Below are 21,810 nucleotides of genomic sequence, written 5' to 3'. Positions count from 1 at the left end.
ATCTCACAACAAATTGTGGCTAACCTTGAGGAAAATGGGAATCCCAGAACACTTGATTGTGCTTATATGAAACCTATGCTTGGACCAAAAGTAGTCCTCAGAACAGAGCAGGGAAACACTGCATGATTGAGAATCAGGAAAGGAGTGTGTCAGGGATGCATCCTGTCACTATACCTTTTCAATCTGTATGCAGAACAGATCATTCGGGAAGCACAGCTTTACGAGGAGGAGTATGGCATCAAGATGGGAGGAAGACTCTTTAACAAACTATGATATGCAGATGACACAACCTTGCTTGCTGAAACTGAAGAAACCTGAAGTGCTTGCTGCAGAAGGTCAAGAACTGTAGTCTTCAATATGGACTGAAGCTCAGCATCAAGAAGACAAAGATTCTCACCACTGGGCCAGTTGGCAGCACCATGATAGATGGAGAAGAGATTGAGGTTGTTAGCAATTACAGCTTGCTCGGATCTACAATCAACACTCTTAGCATCAGCAGTCAGGAGATCAAAAGATGAATTGCATTGAGAAAATCTGCTGTCATAGATCTCTCCAGAGTGTTGAAGAGCAACGACGTCAGTCTATATACAAATGTGCGCCTAATCCAGGCCATGGTCTTCTCAATTACTTTTTCTGCTTCATAGAGTTGGACAATGACTAAGGATGACAAAAGTAGAATAGAATAATAGACAAATAGACAAATCGGTCTGTCTTGGAGAGGATAAAACCAAATGTCTCCTGTTTGTCCTCTTGGCAGTCCATAGTATGTTCAATAATCTTCTCTAGCACCATAACTCAAAGGAATCAATTCTTCTGTCATCCTTAGTCATTGTCCAGCTCTCAGATGCATAGCAAGTAATTGAGAAGTCAAACAGATTTCCCTAGTGCATTTCGTCTTTTGAGTTCCTGACTGCTAGTGCCAAGAGTGTTGATTGTGGATCCAAGCAAGATGAAATTGTTAACAACCTCAATCTTCATTTAGAATGATGCTGCCAATTGATCCAGTGGTGAGAATGCAGGTTGTTGATAAGTCTTCCTATAATCTTGATGCCACATTTTTCTTCATAAAGTCCAACCTCCTGAATGAGCTCTGGTGGCCTGGTGGTAAGAAACTGTGTTGCAATCCCTAAGGAACACAATTCAAATCCACCAGCTGCTCCATAGGAGAAGGATAGGCAATCTCCTCCCAGGTCATTTATTGCCTCTAAAAACCCACTTGAGGCTCAACTAAGGGTTGGTTCCAATACTACAACATACAACAACAACCACAACAAAATGTTTTAATAGACACATTCAAAATAAAAAGAAAGAGGTAAAAGGAATTATAATAGTTTATAGTACTTAACTTTAAGGGAAAGCTGGTGCCTTTAGTGGTAAGGAGTCACGATGCCAACCCAAAGGCTCTCACATCAAATCCTAGCAGCTCTGTAAAAGAAAGATGTGGGTTCTCATCCCATGTGACTTACTGCATCTGAAAAACTGCTCGAGGGTCAGCACCTTGTGTGCGGAATGTTGTTAATCAAGCCAGGGTGCTTCTGGGAGGCAAGACTGATGAAATGTTATCTTATATACTGTGGGCGTGTTGTCAAGAGGGGCCAGTGCTTGGAAGAAGACACCAGGCTGAGAAAAATAGTGTCAGGGAAAGAGAAGACCTCAGACAGCACCCATTGGAGCATGGTGGAAATTGTGAGGATGGCACAGGATGGGACAAGGTTTTTATTTGCTGTTCGTAGGATTGCTGTAAGTCATAGTCAATGCAATGGCATGTGACAAGAGCACATTGTTCTTGTGTACCGTAGAGGTGGAACAGACCCACAGCTGACCCACCGGCAGGTTTTCAGAGGCAATTAATCACATGGGAGGGGCTTGCCCATCTTTCTCCCATCAAGCGGCTGGTGGCCTCAAACTGTGTGCCTTCAGGATGGCAGTGCAGTTTCTTGCTACTAGACCACCGGAACATTATAACTTTAACCTATAACTAACAAAATATTATTAATGAGGTATTTTACGCTCTTTTTTCTTATACAAAGTCTCTGAAGTTTGAGAGGGTTTTTTTTTTAATGCTTTTGCATATTTCAGTTTAAACTAGTCCTACTTTAGTTAATAGCTGCATATGCCTAGTGACTACCGTAATGGACAGTGTAGGTCTAGGAACTAAAAAGGCAAGCTGAAGATTGTCAGTGGGAGGCCAACTACATCTCCTGTGGGGAAGAATGGACTTGATTTAAATAACTGGGATTGGTAAACCTGGTAACTGACAGATTGACATCATAAAGGGCTCAGATTAGTGTGAGGTGTGACTCAAAATTAGAACAACTACAAACATCCATAGTTGGGGCATTTGTTGCTGTGTCCTGTGGAGTCAGAACCAACTCTTGACTGACTCTCCGATGGCTTTTCAGAGACAGCAGATAGTTGGAGAGGAGACTGCCCAGCTTTCTCTTGAAGAGCAGCTAGTCACTTTGAACTGTATCTCTTTGAGTTGGCAGCACAATTCCTTACCATTAAGCCAAGCAGGAATTAAGGAATTTGAAGTTGTCAAAAATGAAATAAAAAGGGAGCTCTGGTGGCCAAGTGGCAAGAAGAGGCGCTGCAATCCTGAAGGTGTGCGGTTCAAATCCACTAGATGCTCCTCTGGAGAAGGAGGGGCAATCTCCTCCTGCGCCAATTAGATCCAGTTTGATGGTACACAACAAGGAAAAAAATTAGAAGAAAACCAATAGTCGTTACTGCTTCCTTATTGCTTAGTACATGAAGTTCTAATTCCTCAGATATTGTAACTATGGCAATTGAGGTGGTTTTCCATGTAGACTTACCCTGTACCAATGATGCTTACCTCTATCAGTTTTAAATCCCCCCAATTGCATGGTTCCTGTTTCTTTTGTTTTTCTTTTTACTTGTTTATTTGACTAGTTTGTTGAAGAAATACATGTCTGTATATTCACCCAAAGAAGAGCTAAAGAGTATGAGAGATCTGATTGGTAGTCTGCATATTTCTCCCTTATATTTTACTTTGTCTTATTTGACTTTTCATCTTTTTTTCAGTTTTGTTGAACACTTTTCTTTGTATTTAAATTTGAATTTGAGGCAAAAACAAAATAGGAAAATAGATAAAATCCCCATTTTTTTTAAGTTCTCAGAATCATATAACTTTGTGTTTTGCATGTGGTCAGTCTGTTTAGTTAAGAGCATACATATTGGACTAAGGAGATAAATAATTCATTTGGGAATTCCCATTTCTACCCATTGTTATTACTGTCCATTCTGTTCAGTATGTACTTATTTTACCTGAAATGTTCGAATAACTCTTCTTTCTACATCCTCAGTGGGGACAATAAAGGGAACTTAGGCTGAAACTGATGTTGTAAGTGAAGTTTTAACGATGTGAGTCACAAAATCAAAATAGAAGTTCTGCCATCATGTTTGACTGTTTTGGTGAGAGACAGGGAGTGTTGGGAGAAAAATTTTACAGAACCAGGGAAGATGAAATAATACCTGCTTGGAAGGAGTATACAGTTGGAGCATAACTAGGTAATTTAACTATTTTCACATTCATTTTGTGTCACAATGATATTCTCCAAATGGGTCACAAATTCTTGGCTATAAAAGTGAGAAAAATGTAAGGAAAAAATGAAGCCTTACAGAAATCTGCATTTATTCTTGTGTTCAAGCTTCTAAAGAATTGTGCCTCAAAGAATCTACGCATACACTATTTTATTTTAAAAGCTATGGAAAGAGAATACTGAGAATCAAGCCAATCTCCATTTGTGACCACCCTTCTAGACAATTGAATTGCTATCTCTTGATTTTGAGATTTCCTTAAATTTTAGAAAATATGCACTCATAAATTTTCTTTTAGTGTTTAAAAACTTAGAGAAAATTATCAAAATCTCCCGTTAGTCATTTTCCTTTTCTGCAATGTGTTTTCAGTTCCCCTTTCCCATCTTTCTTAGTGGTCATATCTTATAAATAGGTTAGCATTTTGGATGTTTACATTCTATTCTGTTTGGATAGGATTCTTTTTCTATTTTCCAAATTGAAGACAATTTGTACTTGATATATTCAGTGGCAAATACTATCCTATAATAAGAAAAAGTTGTGTCTGTTTTAAAACTTTATTGGTGGACTGATACTCATAATTCAGTCTCAAGAGGTGGAATATTTTTATCATTCTGACATTCTGGACATAGAATAAACATACATTTGAATATTTTTATAAGGACTAGAAATAAATGACTTTTTGTAGGAAAGGACTTTTAATTGGAAGTGGTAAGTGGAGAAGAGTGAAACCAGAGTCCCTAAATATCATTTAAATCCTTGCGGCATAGAAGATGATAATAGTGGAGAGAGGACTAGAGGTTCTCAAAAGGAAACAAGGTTTTGTTGCGATTAGGTGCCATCCAGTCAGCTCCAGTTCATAGTCAACACACAGCACAATGAAACTCTTCCCAATCATGTGCTGTCTTCACAGTCTTTGGGCCCATTGTTTCTGTCACTATGTAAACCCATCTCAAAAAGGGTCTCTCCTCTCTTTCCCTGACCCTCTATTTTCCTAAGCATAATATTTTTCTCCAGGGACCAGCCACTCCTGACAGTATACCTACAGTATGTGAGATGAAGTCTCTCCATCCTTACTTCTAAGGACCATTCTGACTACATCAGAGTTGTTCTTAGGTGATATCAAGTCAACACTGGCTCCTAGTGATCTTATGAACAATAGATTGAAACTTTGCCCTATCCTGTGCCTTTCTATAAGCTCTGCCACGCTCAAGCCCATTATTACAGTTATGTGTCACTTGATCGGCTTGAGGGTCTTCCTTTCTTTGCCTGCTCCTCTATTCTACCCAGCATGATGTATTTTTCCAAGGATTGGCCCCTCCTGAAACATACCCAAAGTATGTGAGTTCAAGTTTCACCTTCCTTGTTTCTAAGAAGCCCGTTGGTTGTTCTTTCTCCAAGTTAAATTTGTTTGTTTTTTTGGTAGTCCATAGTTTATTCAAAATTTTGCCAATACCACAATAAAAAGTCATCAATTCTCTAATTTTCTTAGGCCATTGTTTAACTCTCAAGTCCATGTTGAAGCAATGGAAAACCTATGACAGGTGTACCTTAGTCCTTAAAATGGTGTCCTTGCTCTTTAGCACTTTAAAGAGGTCCTAAACAGTAGATTTTTCCAATGCTAGACATCTTATGATTTCTTGACTGCCATTATGCTGGGTACTTATTGTGTATCTGTGTAGAATGAAACCTTTAGTAGCTTCAACTGTTTATTTATTTTGATGTTGTCTGTTGGTCCAGTTTTGAGGAATTTAGTTTTCTTAATGTTGAGATATAACCTATATTGAAGGCTGTAGTCTTTGATCTTCTGTAGCAAATTCTTCAAATGCTCTTCACTTTCTTCAGCCAAGGGTGGATTATTCACATAACATAAACATTGCATAACCATAGCACTATTAAACAAAATGACAACTACTATAGACTTGATGGTTAAGTGGCAAGGAATTGCACTGCCAACATGGAGGTACACAGTTCAAATCCCCTAGTTGCTCTGAGGGAAAAAGATGTGCAATCAACTCTCCATGCAGTTTACTAACCCTGAAAACTCGCTTGATGATCAGCTGTAGGTCAGTTCTGACTTTACAGTACACAATGACAACAATAGAGAATCGTATGAGAACATAATATAAGGTAAAGATAAGTTCTCAATGATGTCTCAGGAGATGCTCAGAACTTCTTTTTTTGAGGATTTCCTCCTCCTTTCTCCAAGCAATAAAAGCAAAGCAAAACAGAACAAAAAACCAGGACTGGCATCTGGCTGCCCGCGTTCATTATAAAAAAGGGGAACTGGTGAGAATATCGGTGATAAACTGGGGTAAGCTTTGCTGGGTGGCATACTTGTGGAGCTAAACAGCTTCTAGTTCCATTAAAGCCTGGGAATTGCTTTACGAGAATACGTTTCTTCATAACTGGAACATTGTCATTTAAAAATTACTTGAAATACCATTGTGCCTACAATTGATCTAATTGTTTTGTTTAAATTAGGAAGATGAAGGCATATGCTGAATGGCCTTAGGCATCAGAGAAAATCTGACCTTTGGAGTCACAAGTAGGTGAAGAAATTAAGATAAAGTTCAGATTATCTAGAATAAAAGTCTTAAGAACTAAAGATATTCATATTCCTAATGTTCTTCTGAGATAACTTCTCCTGTGCTCAATTGTATTTTTGGACTGAGATTTTTGGTTTCCTGGATTGTAGAAGTCCTTTTACATTACACAATCTCCACAAGAAAAAGTCAGATAACCCAATTACAAAATGGGCAGAAGACATGGAAAGACTTTTCACAGAGGAAGACATTCGGATGGCCAACAGACACGTGAAGAAATGCTCAAAATCATTGGCAATAAGAGAGATGCAAATCAAAACGGCAATGAGATACCATCTCACCACACTAGCAGTGGCAAGATTAACAGTAGGGCAAACAACAAATGATGAAGGTGGCGTGGAGAGCTAGGAACTCTTATGTACCCTTGGTGGGGTTAAAAATGGTACATCCACTGTGGATGACAGTTTGACATTTTCTCACAAAGCTGAATATACTCCATATGACCCAGCTATTCCACTGCTGGGAATATACCCTGAGAAAATTAGAACTGAAACACAAATGGAGAATTGTTCACCAATGTTCATAGCAACATTATTCACCATAGCAAGCATATGGGAACAGCCCAAATATCCAAACACAATCTAATGGACTGAGAAATTGTGGTATATTCACCTGATGGAATACTGTCCAGCATGCAGGAGCAAGGATTTTGAAAATTACTACATAACTTGGGAGGAACTCAAGGGCATTATGTTGAGTGAACTAACTCAGTCTTATAAGGACAAACACTGCATAAGACCATTATTATAGAAATAGAAAGGTAGCTAGTAAAACCTGTAGGAAGATTAAAGGAGGGGAGGGTAGGAAGAGAGGGTTGAGGATAGGCGGGGGGAAATCATAAGGTTGCACAATTTGGTAAGACAGAGAGAGGTGGTAATGAAAATGAAAAAGATCTCTAGGAATCTGGAAAAAAGGGTAATGGTGGGTGTAGTTCAATGGTGATTACTTTTATATAACATAATGAATGGGAATGATTGTATGAAACACAATGTGAATGGAGGATAATGTAAAAAACAATGTACACACACTTTGTAAGTAAACCAATGTTGTTGTTGTTGTTGTTATGTGCTGTCAAGTCTCCTGCAACTCATAGCGACCGTATGTACAACAGCTCTAAACCCTACTCTATCCTGTGCCAATCTTATTGTCTCTGACACACCTACCCCCATTACTGAATCAATCCATGTCATCGAGGGTCTTTCTCTCCTGCTGTCCCTCTACTCTCCCAAGCATGATGTCTCTCTCCAAGGACTGGTCCTGCCTTGCAACATAAACAAAGTATGTTGGACGAAGCTTCAGAATTCTTGCATCCAAGGAGCAACCTGGTTTCACCCTCTCCAGGACAAACCTGTTCATTCTCTTAGCAGTCCTCTGATGCATAGCAAGTTATTGCAAAGACCATAGCCTATATCAGGAGTATCTTAGTCTGACATCATTGCTTTTCATTGCTCTCTTTGGAGAGGTCTCTGACAGCAGACTTTCCAAACGTAATATGTCTTTTCATTTCCTGGCTGCTGGTGCAGAGAGTGTTGATTGTGGAGCCAAGCAAACTAAAGCTGTGAACAATCTCAATCTCTTCACCAATTGGCCCAACAATAGGAATCTTTGTTTTTTTGATACTGTGCTTCAATGCATATTGAAGGCTGCAGTCCTTAATCTTCTGCAGCAAGCACTTCAGGTCCTCCTCAGTTTCAGCAAGCAGGGTTGTGTTATCTGCATAACACAGATTGTTGATGAGTCTTCCTTCAATCCTGATGCCACATTTCTCCTCACAGAGCCCAGCCTCCCAGATAATCTGCTTTGCATTTAGATTGAAAAGGTATGGAGATAGGATGCATCCCTGGCGTACACCCTTCCCAATTTTGAACTATATAGTGTTCCCTTGCTCAATTCTGACAAAAGCAAAACAATATAAAAGAAACTTTTTAGAAAAAAATTACTAGGACTGGTGAGCAAGATGGATATGCCATACACATCCAGAATGCCAAATAGCTCGACGTGTATGAGAACGCGTGAGATGTGCATGGGAGCTAACATTTCAAGCACACTTTGTCAAGTCTTACGGAATTGACAGTGGCTGCTGGTAACCAACATTTCCATTCCCATACTTTTATGCAAAAAATATATGTCATGATCTTTATTAGAGTTGGTTATCTCTATTATGCTTCTTTTCACATTTTCCACTTCAGTCAGTATGTAAGGGTTAAAAAAAAGACTTTCTGCCTTTTCTTTCTCCCAGAAAGGCAGATGCCAATGCTTATAAATTGTATGGCTTTGGATAGCCTTATTCAATGCTTCCTCCAAACACTTTACCAATTGGCTTAACTAACCTTCTTCAGTAGATAGAGACTTTGAACTAGTGGGAAATAAGGCAGAAATCCCACTGGCTTACTTTTGTTTGGCTGTCACTGAGAACAGATAACTCACGTTACCTCACCTTGATTATGTTCATTTCAACAGAGTTCATCAATTTTTCCCAGGTACGATCTTGGTCTGGTGACTGATTGAAAATTCAATTCTGTTTTTCTAGCCCCTTTGTTTTCCGAACATGATTTATAAGAACTCTTGACCTATATCTAAGAATAAACTGTGCCATGTTTTCAAACATTTACCAAGAACTCTGCCCAAATTTCCAATGTTAGTAGTTTGTTTTTAGTTCTGGTCCTGAATAAATATTGTCTCACTCTTTTGTTCCTATAAAGGTGAAGAATGGGTGCAATTTCATGAGATGAATAATTGATCCCATATCTTGACAGAAGGAAGGCCATTCTGCAAATAAAGGATTTTGAGGATGGGGGTGGGAGGGTAGAGAAGATATTTTAAACCCCAAAATACCATTATCCAACTGTTGTTTTGCCAGGGAAACTAGTGTTTGTTATGTGCATTGTCTTGAAAATGAGCCATGGAGGGTTCACACAACCTCAGCAAAGGTTCAAGTGGGACTCTGTTCTGGGCATGATTAGCAAAGTGGACTTTCCAACACATTTATTTTGCGGACTTCCCCCAGCCCCCACCCCCATGCGTCTTTAATCTGGTTGCCAAACTCTTGCCCAATTTCATTGTCTTATTTTTTCTATTGTTGATGTTGAGTGAAACGTACAGACACATTACTCTGTTTGACAAGTGTGGGAGAAAATGGCCATTTTTTTAAGCATTTGGTTTTTTAAGAAAATTTGCTTATTTTCTTGCTTGTTTCTTTGACTGCACTGACATTTCTCCCGTGTTTAGCTCCATAGGAAGACTTCATTCTAAAAAGTAATATTTTATCTTACTCCTCTTTTAGTATGTTGTTGCTGTTAAGTGCTATTGAGTCGACTATGATTCATAGTGACCCTTTGATCTGAATCTTGCCCTATCCTACGCCATCCTGTCTGTCTCTGGAAGACTCAAGGCCACTGTTAGAGTCACTGTGTCAGACTATCTTGTTGGGGCCCTTCTCCATCACTGACCCTCTACATTTCCAAGCATGATTTCCTTTTTAAAAGACTGGCATCTCATAACAACATGCCCGAAGTATGTGAGACGAAGTTTTACCACAATAGCCTCCAAGGAGCACCCTGGCTGCACCTTTTTCAAGACATATTTGTTCTTTTGGCAGTTGTATAGCTATGTAAATAAGGCCTTTGGAGTTCTGCCATTGTTCTGACTTTGAATGAAGCTAACCTTCTAACCTGGCCCTCTTTCATCAAGCTAAACTCGTTTCTTTCTTTCTTTCTTTCTTTCTCTCTCTCTCTTCCTTTCCTTCTTTTCTTTCTTTCTCACTCTTGCTCTTTCTTTCTTTTTTTGATAGCAATGTTATATTCTCAGACTAAAATTAAAACTCATGTGTATCTTCCTCCGGCTTCCAGGCTCAATCGAATGACTATGACAGAAAAAGACTTGTGGGTTAGTGCAGAACCCATGTTGAGTACAACCTAAAATAGCATTTTGTATCCATGAGACCTCAGAGACTCCACCTTACTCTCAACCAGGAGGTTAACATTTGCCTAGTGTTGATTACATTTTGGTTTGGGGCATGGGCCATATTTGCTCCTCCTTTAAGTCCATATCAAAGACCTCTCCACAATGCTAATGATCAAGGATGTCAGTTGAAAGACTAAAGTGCCCCTGATTCAAGCCGTGGATGTTTCACTTAGTTCCTAGGCCTCTGAAAGTTGAACAATGAATAAAGGAGACCAAAGAAGAATCAGCGTCTTTGGACTGTGGTGTTGGGAAAGAGTACTGACTATCCCATGAACTTCCAAACCCCAAGCAAGTGTGTCTTGGAGGAGATGCAAATAGGGTGCTCCGTAGAGACGAAGATGGTGAAACTTGTCGATCTCACGTACTTTGAGTGTGGCAGAAGGGGCCAGTCTTTGAAGAAAGGCATCATGCTAGACAATGTCAAGGGTTAGAGACCCTCAAGGAGATGGATTGACATAGTTTCTGTAACAAAAGGCCCAAACATATCAGGGATTGTGAGGGAGGCGCAGGATGGGGCGAGTTTCAGATCTGTTGTTCACAGGGTTGCTATGAACCCACCTGCTTTCCTTTCTGTGTTCCTAGTTTAAGTTCTACTTTCTCCACCAAGGCCCTGATAAGTCTCCTTTTCTCTCATATGAAAGTAACCTCTTACTGCTAGATTTCTTTTGCATTTTCTCTGTACTTCTCTATTACGATTCTGAGCATATTCTCCCTGTTCTCGTAGTTCCTTCTCTGTATAGTTCCCATATTAGAAAATAAAGCACTCAAACAGGAAGTGTGCCTGATTCTCTCTGTATCTGCCATAGTGTGGTACAGATCCTGAAGATGGTGAATGTGGAGAAATGCTGAATGCTGATACAAAAAGGAACATGAGGAACTAATCAGATGTTTCTTGAAGCATAGCATGACCTGCAGGACAGAGACTTCAGAGCCGAATAGTCCTGAATCACTTTATTAGGATCAACTATCTTCACTGATGCCTTGCAAAGATGGAATGAGCTTAAACCACAGTGGGAGGGACTCTGACTCAACAAAATTCTACTTTATTTCTGTGGAAGCTCAATAGTCAAGACTTGGGCTTCTTTGTTAAAGAGACTTGGAATTTCCTTCATTTAGATGGAGAGGATTGGAATTTCCTTCATTTGGGACATCTTTGAGGTGGGGTTCTCAATAATGAATGTGAAGCTACTTCTACTTCAAAGAGATAGCTTCATACTATGCTCTCTTAATAACAGAATAAAACAAAGAACAGAAATGAACACAAGGAATAAAGACTAGCAACCCAATTATTTTACTATGGCATTTAAAACACTGACACCTACCTACAACTTCTCAGAATATGCCTTGAAAAATCACCTCTCTACCCCTCAATATTTTGCTGATAGGACATTTGATTTTGGATTTAATTTGTAAGATCTCTCAATCATTGATTGGTTTGCTACTTCCAGAATTCTGCATCACAGGCTTGTGACTATATATGCATTTACAACTATATCAATTGTATTCTTCCCTAAATATATTGTGTTGGTAAAATTGCTGTATTCCTCAACAATAAATCCTAAATCCTTATCTTCTTTTAGTCCTCATAACATTTGCCTCCTAACCAAATGTAGGTCTTCATACCATCCTGCATATAGTGGTGAGATCTTATATTCCAGCACTTCACATCTAGATATTGTATTTAATTATTTCCCCCCTTGTTCCCATCCCTCTTTTCTTCAATCTCTTAGGCCCACATTGCATCTTTACACTCAATAATATTCAGTGGTTCTCCATTGCTTCCAAAACAAAACTTAAACTCATTAGGATGGAATTCACAAAATTTGTCTTTCTCTATAAAAATTTTTTTCATTTCTGAAGATCACCTATATGAGCCCAAGTTTTCTTGTACAATTGCTTCTCGTATTAGGTAGTGCCTTCTTGAGAATCCTTCCTAATGGGACTGAGTCTGATTTGACTTTGTATTCTCAAAGGGGCCAAGATAGTGTTCAGCATAGAGTAGATGTTAGACTCCAGCTGTCAGATGATAACTGTCCTATTAATCTTCTTTATTCTAGCTCTTACATAAGGTCTAGCTTCCATAAAGATATATTGAATAATGAGTGAAATGGATAACGCATTATTTTCTGTGAAGAACGGTATAGACTATTGTACTTCTAGTTCTTTTTCAAAGAAGCAGCAAATTGGTATCAGATAGTTAAGATATTAGCTCTTCTACTGTCTAGTTGTTAGACTCTGGGCCCAATACTTTTATCTTTGGATCTTAGGTTTTGTTTCTGTTAGAGGAATATGTTAAAGCTTTGATGTCCTCACTCATCAGGTTTAGGGATATGTGTAGAGGGGATGTGCGCATGCATGCACACACACATGTGCTTGAAAGAGAGAGAAAAGAACACATGTGTTTGAAAGAGAGAGAAAAGAAAAGGGAGTTAAGGGACAGAGTGGGAAGTGAGAGAAAAGGAATAAATTCCACTGGCTTTTCCTTGGAAATAAAGCACTAATCTTTCTCACAATTAACCTTCATTTTATACAAATTAGCATTGGGAGGTACCATGGCCAAAAGGAACTGAAGTTTAGAGTTCAAAGAGGTCCTTTTATCTTCTGAGCTGGAAGAAATACTGATTTATGATTGCAACCTTGACTTGGCTCTGCAGCCTTGGGACCTAGTAGTGATAAATCACACCACAACTGAACTCATCCTCTGTAGTTTACAAAGTACTTTTGTTTGCTGACTTCTTGCTCCCCCTTTCTTCTCCCTCAGGTTTTGGCTCCAGAAGGGGTCCAAGCACTTTCAAATTGCTAGCCACTGCATTGGAGCTTCACAACCACCCTGGGAAGCATCTGGTTGGCTATGATACCATTATGACCATTTCTAATTGTATTGTGATCTTACCTTTCATTTATTTATTTATTTATTTTTAAAATTTTATTATTTTGCATGTGTACCGTCAAATCTGATCTGACTGGTACAGGAGGAGACTGCCCCTCCTTGTCCAACACAGCATCTGGTGGATTCGAACCACATACCTCTGGGATTACAGTGCAGCTTCTTGCCACTAGGCCACCAGAGCTCCCTGTATTGTGATCTTAGCATTAAATAGTCTTTTAATTTTCATGGTTGCATATTATGAAAAATACAAATTAAGCTTTATTTCTTTTTATTAACTATATGACTATATTTAAGTAGCTGAGTGATTTTTCAGCTGTCTGAAGCTCAGTGCCTCATCTTTAACAGAATAACATCAATATCTTCTATGTAGGTTTCTTATGATGATTAAGATGATGCTTATTATCATGCATGTATCATAGTAAATGATAAAATATATTGTTGTTGTTGTTATGTGCCATCGAGTCACTTGCAACTCATAATGACCCTGTGTAAGAGCCCTAAATGTTGTTCCATCCTGTGCCAACCTCGCCGTCTCAAACACACTCATTCCCACCACCCCAATCATAGAATTGATCCATGTCATCGAGGGTCTTCCTCTCTTCTGCCGTCCCTCCACTCTCCTAAACATGATGTCCCTCTCCAAGGAATAGTCCCTCCTTACAACATGCCCAAAGTATGTCAGACGAAGCTTCAGAATCCTTGACTCCAAGGAGCATTCTGGCTTCACCCCCTCCAGGACAAACCTGTTCAAAGCAGTCCAGGGTATATTCAACACTCTTCTCCAGCACAACAGCTCAAAGGCATCAATTCTCTTTCTATCATCCCTATTCACAATTCAAAAGAAAAACTGTGGTCCTTAGGCTAGCAGCATCAATAGTACATGAGAGACTACCAGAAATACAGAATCTCCACCTAACCTCGGGCCTATGATGAGAGTCCGAATCTGCATTTTAACAGGATTCCTGGGGACTCCGTGTACTTCAAAGTTTGAAAAGCATTGTCCTAAAAGGCTTACCCTAAGGCCCACACAGTACAAGCTGCCCCTGAGGGTACAACGGCAGACCAGCTGTGCTCCCTAGATTAGTTTCCACACTGGCTGTTATTAAGTCACAAAGTCATTGGTCAGATCACATTCTGTTTTGATTCCTGTTCATTTATCTGGCTTTTTGTTTATGTCATTTTAGCATTGCACTTGACCAATTTTTGGGAACTCATCTGTTTGTGTTGCTCTCCAATTTAGCAACGTTCATAGTTTCTCTACAGATAGTCATGTGTATCTCTCTGGTCTCATGCACTACTCTCTGAGCAATCCTTTACTACTTACTTGTTCAAGCTGCAGACAATGGAACCTTTCATTGTGTGTGTATGTTTGTGTGTTGTAACTGCAGTTAGATATACTGAACCTCAAAGAAAAGCACAAACATTACTACTGGATAGTACATATACCACAGTCTACTAATACAGAGATAGCTATGTTAGGAGTCGGTGGGTAACCTGTATTGACTAGACTTAAGTGGGGTGCTACAGTTGTCATACGTTATTTTAACATTTTGCTTTATATTGGTTTGCTTGTCACACATTATTTTTATTGCAGAGGACTGATACGACTGATGCTGCTGTGTTGAATTTTTAACATTCCATTTTGTTTTTCTTTAAAAAAATCAAACCAGTTAGACAAAGAGTGGATTTTAAAGCTTTTTTTTTCTTTCAATTTGGAGGAAAGAGAAGTTTTTTAAATTCTTCGACACGGAAATTTTTTGAGTGCACAGCAGAAGAGCAAAAAGAAAGAAGCTCAGTGCAAAGAAATGAGGAGCATATGACCTCAGATGTTTTGAAAAAATACTCTTCCTCTCTTTTTATAGTGCTTCACACTGAAATAACACCCTTGTCAAAATGTCTGTGCACTCCAATAATAGTTGATGGAGAACAGGTACCTGAGAGAAAACAGGTGTTTTTAGCTCCTGAACATATCATCCAGGAAAGATTTCCACTCTCACCTGTTCCACAAAAGTAGATACTTTAGAACTATTGGTTTAAAGAGAGTAAAAATGGCTGAGAATAATGTTTGCCTACTTTCTCTGATTTTCACCTTAATATTATTAGAAATGATATGTCACCTATTTTTGTGGGTTTTTTTTTTACTATTATGTGCTATAGAGTCACCTGTAAGTCATAGTGACAATATGTACAATAGCTCTGAACTCTGCCCTATCCTGAGCCAACCTCATTGTCTCTGATATACCTACCCCCATTGCCTCAGTGACTGTGTCAATCTGTTTCATTCAGAGTCTTCCTTTCCTTCTCCTCCACTCTTCCAAGAATGATGTCCTTCTCCAACGACTAGTCACTCCTGGCAATATGCCCCAATCCTTGCCTCCAAGGAGCAACTTAGATTCACCCTCTTTAGGACAGACCTGTTTGTTCTCTTGGAAATCTGAGACATCAATTCTTCTCCTATGATTCTTCATCATTGTCTAGTTGTCCATAGCATAGCAAGTAATTGTGAAGACCATGGCCTGAATCAAGTACACCTTAGTTTCTAGACTCTTTAGCATTTTGGAGAGGCCCCTGAAAGCAGTTTTCCCTAACGCAATTTGTCTTTTGATTTCCTGACGGCTGGTGCCAACAGTGTTGATTATGGATCCAAGCAAGATGAAATTGTTTACAACCTCAGTCTCTTCTCCATCTATCATGGTGCTGCCAATTTTGTCATTGTTATGTGCCACCAAGTTGGAGTTGACTTATGGCTGACTCTCAGAGACTTTTCAGAGGTTTTCAGAGAGAGGAGACTATCCGTTTTTCTTCTGTGGAGCAGCTAGCTGGTGGATTTGAACCATGTGCCTTTGGGTTAGCAGTGCATCTCCTTAGCAAGGCTACTGTTTATAAGTAAGGAAGAAAATACTCAAACAACAAAACTATGAGTAACCTCTTTACATGTGCTAAAATGCTTTTAAAATACTTTTATTTTGTCTCTAATTTGGGGACTTCAATCTATACAAAACAATACAAGTGGTTCTATATTAATGATGATTTAGATTACTTGACTTAATTAGAACTACATGATTGAAAGTAATCTGTTGGTTCCATCAAAATTTACTAATTCATTGTCTCTTCTTTCTCCCAGAGCAATATTACAGGATTACATTAGCATAACTCAAAACTCACTGTCATCACATCAAGTCAGAACTCATTTATAGCTGACCCACAAGTGGGTGTTTGGAGGCTGTAAATTGCCATGAGAGGGGATTTTCCATCTTTCTCTCTCAGAGCTTCCAGTAGATTCTAACCACAAGAGAAGTGAGGTCTTTGAGTTAGCAGCTAACTCCCTACAGAACATACCACCAGCACTTTGTTAGCGTTAAGTATAAAAACAAATTAGAAAAAGACCTGGAACTCTACAACACTATACAATGTAGTCCTGTTCTGTGAAAAGGAATACATAATTTGATAAAGAAATTAAAACACATGCCTTATTAGCTGATGACGGCTTAGGACATAAACTAATACTTTTTTTAATTATTAAATTTTATTAATTTTAATGAACATTTACAGAGATTTTCAGTTTTTATTCATTCATTGTTGCACTATTTTCTCTACCCTCCTCCCCAGTTTGTTCTTCTTCCCCCCCTTGAAAGTCTGTTTTAATTGTCCATTTACCACAGTGCTTGTCAAAGCCAGTTCTGATTAATATCCTTTGTCAGTGTGTCCTTTGCCATTCCCTATCACTCCTCCCTGAGAGAGACTTCACCCTGATTCATAAGGAAAAGGGGATGGCGTGTTCTCTTAGCTACTTCCTGCTGAAAAGGGACACTGTGGGTTTCAGGGTGAAGATATTCTCTCACTACTCTAAAGGGCCCCTTTGACAATAGGAAACAAAGACTATTATGGAGATTGATTTTGGAATTTAGATGCACTGTTATCAATTGGCTTAGCCGTACATGTTCATATCCTTGAAGATGTATCATGGAAGTGTTGCAGCCTAGAAGACACAAATTTAACCAACAAGTTAAAAGTACATGAGTCAAAAATTAAAAAGCATTAGTATTCCAAGTAGAAGCTCTAATAGTGGCACAAATCAAGTTATAGAGGGAAGGTAGTTCTTAGAATAAAAGGCCTATTGACTAGCACTTTGTCTATTATAGTATAAAGGTTAGGAACCACAAGATGTAGAGGCTCAACTATGTCATTTATTGTTCTTAAGTCCTTGACCAAATTCCATCTACAACTGGGTTGTTTTACAACTCGGAAGTCTGCATGCAAGGCAGAGGTGAAGTAAGGAACTGCTTATGAGGTTTTCCATCAGTTCCAACAACTAAGAAATAGTGAGAAGAGTTGGGATCTCAGAAGGCTTTTAGGACCAAGTAGTAGGCTCTTGTGTCCAGGAGAAAACGAATATACTTACCAGTATTGTTAATGCTCACCCACAGCTCTTCTGGGAAGATCTAAATCATTGAAGCGTCCAAAATTATTCATTCATTCTCACACACTTCCCCCCCCCTCCCCTCTCTCTTTCCCAATTGACCCAGTAATACTATTTTTTTTTCTTGTTGTGTACTGTTGACTTGGATCCAACAGGCACAGGAGGAGAGGCCACTCCTTCTCCAGCAGAGCATCTGGTGGATCCAAACCATGTGCTTTTGGAATTGCAGCACAGCTTCTAACCCAGGTAATACTATTAATTGCCATGCACACGGTTTCTGATTGTCCATTACTTTCAGAATGTCCTTCCCTTCACTCATTCCATTATTATAATAATAGGGTTAAGAGGGAGTGGGGAAGAACAGGAAGAGAATGGGTAGATAATGAAAGAGAAGAAGACTCTCAATGAGATGGATTTACATAGTGACTGTGACAATGGGCCCAAGTGTGTCAGAGATTATGAGGATGGCACAGGAGAGGTCAAGGTTCTGATGTTATTGATAGGGTCGCTATGAGTCATACTTGAAAGCACCTAACAACAACAACAACAACATGTTGTTATGCTAGATGTTATGTCACTGGTGTTTCAAATACCAGCAGGGTCCCCCATAGTGGACAGATTTCAGCAGGTCTTTCACAACAGACAGTCTAGGTGTAAGGCCTACCAATATGTCTGAAAATCAGCCGTGGAAAATGCTCTGGATAACAGAACATTGTGTAATATGTACTGGAAGATGAGACCTCTAGGTTGGAAAGCACTTAAAATCCATGGTGACCACAATAATGGACTCAGCTTTGAAGAGGCATGGGAATAGGCACTGTTTCAGTCTGTTGTACGTGAGGTTGCTATGAGTTAGGACTGACTTGACAACAACTAATAACATCAGCATCTTTCCAAGATTCACAGTACACTTGTAAATTTAAGCAGAGATAGAGAGGCCAGGAAGAGCACACATGCTAGATTTCTCCGCATGGCTTTTCATGACTTACTCTTTGTGAATTCCACTGAGAAGCAAAGTATCTTTGCTTCTGTATGCTCATGATTTTTAATTCTTGGTTTGTAGCTCTCAGACCAGTTTCCACATTTCTCAGCTCTTCTCCTTGATGTTAATAAGGCCTCCCCAGCTTTTGGTCTTATTAGCAAAACTGATCTCTGTAATGTTTCTGTAGACGTTATTAGCACAGTGCCATCCTTCCAAGGGGGAACTCTTATGACCTAGTCAGAAGAAAGTTGCTCGGCCAACTCAAAGGTGAGCAGTTCATATCTGCCGGCTGCTTCTTGGGAGAAAGATGGGCAGTCTCCTCCTGTGTGACTTACAGCCTCTCAAAAGCCACTAGAGGGTCAGCCGTGAGTCAGTTCTGACTCTACAGCAATGAAAGTGAGTGATCTGGATTTCATATACCTTATTTGCATTCTAAGCAGGCTGCACAATCTACTTGGTGGACCACAAGCTCCTGATTTGAGTAATTCCAACCAATTTTTTTTTCTCATAATGGGTTATAATAGTAAGTCACTAGACCGCATTCAGAGGTATGACTATGCTCTTCCAATTGTGTAATAGTTTTCATTATTCCTTTCCAATTCATTCACGTGCTGTTAACATACACTCAATGCCTCCCAAGGTAGTTTTCATAAAGGGATTTGGCCGTTTCCAGAAGCCATCTTACTATGGCTATCTCCATCTTTTTATATTACACTTGTAATTGACACTTAGAAACTTACTGATATTAGTGCTTTGTTCAAATACCAACTTTTGGGTTTCTCTATTAATTCAAATTAGTGGCTATTTAATCTTTGTCATTATTTTATCTTTATTGTCTTATTTAATACTTATTTATACCTTTTCCCATTTCTGTAAAGTCATTGGCATTTAAACAAAAGCTTGGTTCATTTTTTTTTTTTTGTCCATTTTTCTCATTTAGCATTGGAACACTAAAAACTTCTTGTGTGCCGTGGAGCTGGAACCATCAAAGCTGACCCTCCCCCAGTGGGTTTTCAGAGGCTATAAATTTCCCATTTTCCTCCTGCAGAGTAGCTGGTGGAGTTGAACCTTGTGCCTATGGGATGCCAGTTTAACTCCTTACCACTAGGCCACCAGAGCTCCCTAAGGATCAAGATTCTTTTTCTTGAAGATAATTGTGAGCATTCATATACATTTTTATATAATTTTCCATGGTCTTTATTAAAAAACTATCTGCAATTGTAATTTCTCTTTCCTTTAGTAATTCTTTGAGGAGTTCCAGTGGCATAGTCTGTTGCATTTGCCACAGTCAAATGCAGCAAAGGCTCAGCTGGAGAAAGTGGGAAGTGTCCTCTCACGGTAAGTCGCAGCCCAGAATCCAGATGGACAGGCTCTGAATTGGAACTGGTTTGACGATAGTGAGTGTTAGTAATCATTAAGCAGGATGATTTTTAAATTTCTAAGTAATTTAAATCAATAGATTTTTTTTTTCTTTAAAGCTTTTGTCATTGTTACACTGTTAAAGTTTTCTTCAGATATGTGATTTGTGAAACTTTTGGTTTGGGGACAGGAAATTTTATTTATATGATATAATTTGTAAGTTGTCTAGATGTGTCTTAAAAGAAAGTATGTTTTCTGTTTGTACAATTTGATAAATTGATATGTCAAATCCATTTTAATAAGCAGGTTAATTAGCACCTGTATAGACTGGCTTTTATATTTATTTGATCATTCAGTGACAATGTGCTAACATTTCTGAACACTATCACATTTGTCATTTTTATTTTTGTATTGTTAACATTTTTTCTAATATGCTGACCAAATATTATTTAACATGACAACTGCATTTTGTTTGCATCCCTTATCAATGTAAAAATTATGATCCCTCTTCCTTTTGGTGCGTTTTGCATGGTAGTCATTATTGTTTGACAATATGATTATACATACCTCATTGCTGTCAAGTCAGAACTGACTCATAGCTGACCCTTCAGTGGGTTTTCAGAGGCTGTAAATCACATGGGAGGAGACTGACCATCTTTCTTTTATAGAGAAGCTGGTCGATTCGAAATGTGTATCTTTGTGTTGGCAGAGCAACGCCTTATCACTAAACCACGAGAGCTCCCTACTAATATTTTAGACATGATTTATATATCATATTATTAATGCTACTTAAGATGTTGCAGATTTTAATGTAAGGTATATTTATGATGTATCTCTGAAAAATAAGACATAATAAAAATGACATTAATAAAGTAAATAATTACTCAGGCCCTGAATCATGAACTTGAAGAAGCAGACACCCTCTCTGATCATACTCTAGACTTTATAATATAGTAAGTAAGAAAGACAAGTATGCAGGATCTTATATTTCAAGAGTGGCCTAAGAGGTATGGATTGGGAAGAAAAGAAGGTGCCATACTTGCTATAAGAGGGTCAAAATAAGGGACTCTAAATATGCTTATAACGGTTACTGAGAGAAAAAAAAAAGAGCTAACAGCCCATGTGTTTCAGTTTCCTTTGTTCAGTAGGAGAGCCCTCTAGATTTTTTCTGACTTCTTTGTTCTCATGTGAATTTACAGCACGGGGGGACTCGGATCATTCTGGGGACCCTCCTGTTTCTGTATACATGAGGTTGCCATGAGTCACAGCTGATTCCACAGTAACTAACAATTTCATAGGCATTGTGCTGAGTGCCCTCCATTAGTCATTTCTTCTAAATCTCGGAACAACTCTGCAAGAGAGGTATTTTCGCTCGCCTCTCAGATGAAGAAACTGAGGCTCAGGCAGGCTGAATAATCTGCGTGTCTTGTAACTTATTCCAAGTCTTGTTGGCCCTAGAGCCCTGGAGCTTTCCACTAGGTGTTGCTGAGATTGAGCCTTTGAGAGGGTTTTTTTGGGTGGGTTGGGGATGGAGGGGATATAGCACCTCTGTCCACACCCTCCCAGTTTGTTACCTCAGTTGTGGCTCAGGGGGCACCCCTCACCTCTCATTCTCCAGGAGGAGTTGGGGTACAGTGGAATGGAGTAGAGGGAGGATGGTAGCAAGATTCTCTCACTTCTTCATAGGTGAGTCTCACTGACTATATTGCATGGAGTATACGAGTCTAGACTGTCACCCTTAGAGAACTAGGAATTCTCCATCATGGCAAGCAGCCAGGTTTTGTTCTTGTCTTCCTCACTGTGCCTGCCCTTTTGAGGTGGATTGACACAGGCATTGCTTGAACGTCACTCAGGCACCAACAGGCTTGAGCGAGGTGGAGGTCCCGAGCTTGGTGCAGGATAGAGCAAAATTTTCATCCGTTGTTCGTAGGCTCAGTGTCATTTTTAGTCAACTCAGTGACACCCAACAACAATGACGGCCATGGTTTTCAATTCCTGACTCTGGAATAGCTTTCTTGTTGTATTTATGTTA

Source organism: Elephantulus edwardii, unplaced genomic scaffold (genome assembly GCF_000299155.1).
Source record: "Elephantulus edwardii isolate Elephantulus edwardi_28Jun2011 unplaced genomic scaffold, EleEdw1.0 scaffold00052, whole genome shotgun sequence".
Classification (NCBI taxonomy): Eukaryota; Metazoa; Chordata; class Mammalia; order Macroscelidea; family Macroscelididae; genus Elephantulus; species Elephantulus edwardii.
Note: the sequence above shows the minus strand (reverse complement) of the source record.